This window comes from Arachis hypogaea, chromosome 7 (genome assembly GCF_003086295.3).
Source record: "Arachis hypogaea cultivar Tifrunner chromosome 7, arahy.Tifrunner.gnm2.J5K5, whole genome shotgun sequence".
Taxonomy (NCBI): Eukaryota; Viridiplantae; Streptophyta; class Magnoliopsida; order Fabales; family Fabaceae; genus Arachis; species Arachis hypogaea.
Window position 1 is genome coordinate 21,940,446 of NC_092042.1, and position 6,000 is coordinate 21,946,445.

Below are 6,000 nucleotides of genomic sequence, written 5' to 3' on the forward strand. Positions count from 1 at the left end.
GATGTGCGCGGGCGCGCCGATAGTGCTGCACCCAATGCCCAGCCATTTTCCAGAGAGTTGTGCCAGAACTGTGCCAGCTTTGTGCCTGGGGCACGAGAGTATCCACGCGTACGTGTGGTTGACGCGTGCGCGTCGATTTGGTAAATTTTTAATCCACGCGTTAGCGTGCATGACGCTTGTGCGTCGATGAGTTTTTAAGGCCATCCACGCGTGCGCGTGGAGTACGCGTACGCGTGGCATTGTTTTCATGCCAAAGTTGATATTTGAGTTTTAAAAGTCAAATCTCATACTTCTAAGCCTCCGATCTCACCACTTATATCTTAAATCGTTATGATATACCTAGCTATGAGGGAAGGAGTTAGGGGATGTGGTAACTTGCGAGTGAAGCAAGGGAAAAGTTATGATCAATGATGATCAACGATGATTATATGAGATATGGAGGATGACGGTAGGAGTACCGTGTATGCCATGAGCCGAAGGGCTATATCTATTGATAAATGGCTGGTTTTTGATTGAACCATGAGCCGGATGATTGAGTTATTGCCAGGTCACGGCAAAGCCATTATTGATTATGGCTGAGTATAAATGCATATATGATTAATGAATGAATGTGTTAAATGGATAATAGTGGAAGATGTTGAAATGTGATGTGTAACCCCGGGTAGTAGGCAGTGGCGTTGTCCACTTGCTCCGGGTATGAGACGGAAAAGGATGTTTATGATAAATGAGTTAATTATGGAGTTTTGAATGAATGTATTTGTGATACCTGGGTAGTAGTAAGGGTTGTGGTTCGTCCCACTTGCTCCAGGTTAATGTTTGAGATTTGATAACAATGAGGATTGATAATATGAATTGAGATTGAATGAATATATGCTTAAGATACCTGGGCAGTAGCAAGGGTTGTGGTTCGTCCCGCTTGCTCCGGGTTAATGCTTAAGATACCTGGGCAGTAGCAAGGGTTGTGGTTCGTCTCGCTTGCTCCGGGTTAATGCTTAAGATACCTGGGTAGTAGCAAGGGTTGTGGTTCGTCCTGCTTGCTCCGGGTTAATGCTTAAGATACCTGGGCAGTAGCAAGGGTTGTGGTTCGTCCCACTTGCTCCAGGTCAGAGATTGTGACACCTGGGTAGTAGCGGCAGTGGTGGTGAATCCACTCGCTCCAGGTTGAGCTGTTAAACACCCGCCTGGGTAGTAGCCGCAGTAGTGGTTGTTCCACTGGCTCTGGGCTGAGCGGGTAGTAGCAAGGGGGTTGTAGCTCAAACCTACTTGCTCCACAAGGGGTGTTTCTGTCCATGGTTAGTTACCAGGACGTGTCGGGTCGGCTATATAACCGACAGATGATATCATCAGCCATAGGGCAGGCATACATCATTTGCATATGTTTGAATTGTTTGGGTTTGCCTATTTGTTTTGGATTTCTATATCATACATGCTATGTTACCTGATTATGTGCTACTTGTTCTACTTGTACCTTATTTGTGTATTACTTGTCTGTATTGCTTGTGTTTGTACAACTGAGAGATCCCTCATGTTGGTGTCGGTGGATTTGAGGGCTGTTCTTGATGAGATGAATTGATGATGCGATAGCATGATGATGATGATTTTTGGAATGAGATAATTTGAGCCCCCTGGGTAGACGCAGTGATGTGATTTCACTAGCTCCAGGCGAGGGTATGATGTATTGATATAGAGTTGCTGAGACAGAACAACTGGTGATGGTTTTGCTTATGATTCTGAGTCTGATTCGTGTAAGAATCAGCGAGTTGGGAAACATGTGTAACATGAACTAGATTTAGTATCCCCTTACGACAGATGCCTATTCATGGATTAGTGAGAATCTAGGCTGGATACTTGGAGAAAAGGAGTTTAGGATGCTTAGTGAGTTTTTATTGCAGTGCATTGTATTTATTTGGCACTTTTACCGTACTGGGAACCCGTGGGCCCGGGGTTCTCATTCCGTATATATCTCTTGTTTTTCAGATACAGGTTCAGGTGCTCAGAAGTGAGCTGCGGTTCGTCTGAGAAACGGCGAAGATATTTATTTTCTCTACTTTGTGTTTTCCTTAGAATCTCTCCACCTTTGTCTTGAAAAGATTATATTATGTGTTGAACTCTTTTGGAACATGCCTATAGAGGCTCTTATGTTTCCTTTGGGAGAGATTAGGATGTACTGTTGTCAGTTACTTTCATATTGTACCCTAGCCGGCCTAAACTTCGCGGGTCGCGACTAGTGGCTATTTACTTATATTATATATATCTATTTGTTATCTATCTCTTAATCTCCTTTGTGCCTTGTCCATAAATCGCTTTCGGCTTCACGTTTTATCTTTTCGTTGTCGAAACGTGAGTGATACGTCTTCGCGATTTTATTTCTACTCCTTTCAGGCTTCTCGATTAATACTCCTTTCGAAATTACCTATGTTTATATATTTAAAAATCCACCTGAGAGTCGTACCACCGTAATATCATTGACTTATGACTCGAGCATAAGGATTTGAATATTAGGGTGTTACAGAGGTTATGTGATATTACAAAAATTATAAATGATGGCTGGAATCCCATAAATGACTTTGCACACCTACAATCCCAGCAAATAAGGATTTTATCAGAAGCCAGCCTGTGATTTTAAACCATTTATGTTATTGTAGGTTTAAAATCCCACTATTAATTTTCTCATGTTACTCGGATACATAAGCAGCTCAACAATATATAATATAATTGCAATATAATTTTTTTCAGTAATAATTTAATAATATACTAAAAAGAAGGAAAATACTATAAAAATAATATATATCTTTATTTTTATTAATACTCTTAATAGAAAAAAAAAACGAAGACTCAAACTCACATCATATTTTTCCCAAACTTCACCTAAGAAAAAATAATACAGATGCTTTGTGCAAAAGTTTTCTAATGATTATATTGTTAAGTATGTATATTAGTGGTGAAGTTACCTTCAAATTGTAGGAAGTATCATATTAAATTGTCTTTTTTGACTTTCAAAAGTTTGAGTTGTCATATGATATGCTTTTAGCCAATTTTATTGGCTTATCAAACTTTGAGGAACTTCTTCAAGATCTTGTAGCTTCTAGTAATGGCCTTCTTTTAGTAATTTTGTAATTCATGAAAATTCTAACCATTTCTAAAAATTGTAATTCAATTTGAATTCTTTAACTTGATTATAACTTGTTGGTAAGTTTAATTTAATTTCCAATAGTTATATAGTTAATTTTTAGAAATTTGACTAGTTAATTATGGTGCTATCAAATAATTGTTTATTTACGTACAGAAATATTAGGCTGTCAAATGATTTTTTTAAATTAAGTCAAACCAAATTATGTTTATTGTACACATTTTTTTTAATTTGATTTCTTCTCTTTTTGTCTTTTTTTTTCTCTTTCTTTTCATCATCATCATTATTATTGTGATCTATTACCTTATAATTTGGTATTTATTATTTATGATGAATTATAACTTGACTTTAATTATCATTCATTATTTGTTTGTAATCGATACTTTTATTATCGACTTAATGACCATTATTTCTATCTTAATAACCAAACGGTCATAATATGAATATCATTTATCAATTTTATGCCTATAAAAAGAACCTTCTATATCTAATTTCGAGAAGGACTCCCATAATAAGTTCTAGGATCTGAGTTATTTTACTGTTCTTATATACTTCTTATATTGACTTAAGTTTTTGAGTATTTTTGTAGGTTTGTACTTTCGATATTCTTCTTCTTGCCGAAATATACATCTTCTGGAAATAAAGAGACAAACTTGATTCCTTTTAAGGTGAGATATATCTCAAAAGTTCATCCATACAAAAACAATTGACGCCCACAGTAAAATTGAGTAAAATAATTCTTGCTCCACCAAAATTCATAAAATTTAAATTACATTCAAATTTTTGAATAAAATTTCACAATATTTTACAATATTTTATTTATTATTTCTGAACAATTTTTCCGGTGATATATAAATTATTTTTATAATATAGATATTTTGACAATATTTGCTACTTAATCTAATTTTGTTCATGCCTTACCTAATATAACATCACAATATTTTATTTATCCTCAATGAATTGAAACTAATTGTGATGTCTTTACAAATAACTTGACATGATACAAAAAAATCAACTGTCTATTCTTTACTTTCATGTTTTTGCATTTTATATCTTCCATGATTGATCGACCTTTACATTTGTTATTATCAATTATTGAAAGCTAATAATTTTAACCGAACTCTTGTTTTGAAAGAAATAGACAAGAAATGCATTAGTCACTGTTGCAAAACTTTAAATCAAGAGAATGAACATTACTCGCTGAATATATCTTAGCAATTTTTCAATCCCAACTTATATACATGGTTTATTCATCACACATGAAGTAATAAATTGCATAAAGTTTGTTACAAAATAAATAAAAGAGAACAAAACACAAAATTTGAATATAAAATGAGTAAACTTAAACTTGCTAAAAGAATAAATGGCATAAATAAAAATTACAATTGTGAAAAAAAAGTATAAAAGATGTGAAAAGAATTTTATAGAAAAAAACTCAGTATGGGTGAGTTTTTTTGGAAGAATAATTCCAATCTTTTATTCTGATCCTAAAACTCCTATTTATAGAGAATTCTAATAATTAAAAATTATAATTATATCTAATAACTTTTAAAAATTGCTTGTAGAAGACATGTTCCACACACTTAGAAAGTTGTAACTGGATTATGAGTGAGTATGTAATTGTTTTCAAAGTTAGTTTTAATATGCAATTGAAACTCTGAGTATGTAATCACTTTCAAAGTCTGTACTTAGAAGTTGATCAACCATGTAATAATTTTAGCACTTGGCAATGATCTAAATCTAAACTTGTGGAAGACCTATTAAAAAGTTTAATAACATCTTATCAAAAATATTTTGATATAATAGCAGCAAAACTATTAAGCACATAAATTTTGGTGTATAAAGTCGTGCAATGAAAATTTTTTAGGTTATGTGAAAAAAATTTCTATGGTATATCGATAAATTTATATACAATGTACACAAATTTTTATGTTATATCAACAAGTTTATGTTAAATACAAAAATTTTGTGCTATGTAAAAACGTAACTAAATGCACAAAAATATTTTTAAATTTGCATTTAAAATGATAAATTATTATTATTTATTTAAATAAACAACCCATTCATTTAAATATGTGAGTTAAATAGTTCAGATCAACTATATATTAAATATTTATAGGCTTCTGAAATAGACGTCCGTTAAATGCAAGTGCAGAAACGAATTTAAATTATTCAAGGTTTGGTTCAGTTCGGATAAAGCAGGAACTAATTGGTATCACATAGCCACAAAGGAAGGTGATATCTTTTTAGCTTCCTGTTTCATAATTCAGATAATGCAACAAGCTTCAAGACACCCTGAACAAATGACATATAATATTTTTAATCTTTTGAAACTGTAATGTGTAATCATATAGTATGGTACTTTTAAGTTTTATTTTTATTATCTATTGTGGAGGTATGAATTTATACAAAAAATGCATGTGTAATAAATTAGCTGATGCTTATTTTAAAATAAGATCAACTTTTTAAAAAACAAAAACAAATTAAACTAATTAGTCAATTTTTCTATCCTATTGATTTTTGGGATAAAATATCAATTTTAAACTAAATATTTTTGCTTTTTTAATAGTTATTGAGTTGAGACTTATTTGGGTTGGATTGTTAAAAAAGAGTTATTAAAAACATTTTTAAAAAATAAAAAAATTCAATGAAATAAATGAGCCAACTCGTTTAGCTCAACGATTAATTTAAACAAATTCGTTAAACGTCTCATTTCCGTAGATTTAATTTTAGAATTAAAAAATCGTCTATCTAAAATGGTTAAAGGACCGACCAGATAATAGATAATAGTTGATTCATTTTAATAATTCTATAATTGCGTTTGTTTGCAAAAATTGGGACTGAAATTGGAAGACTAAGATTTAGTATCA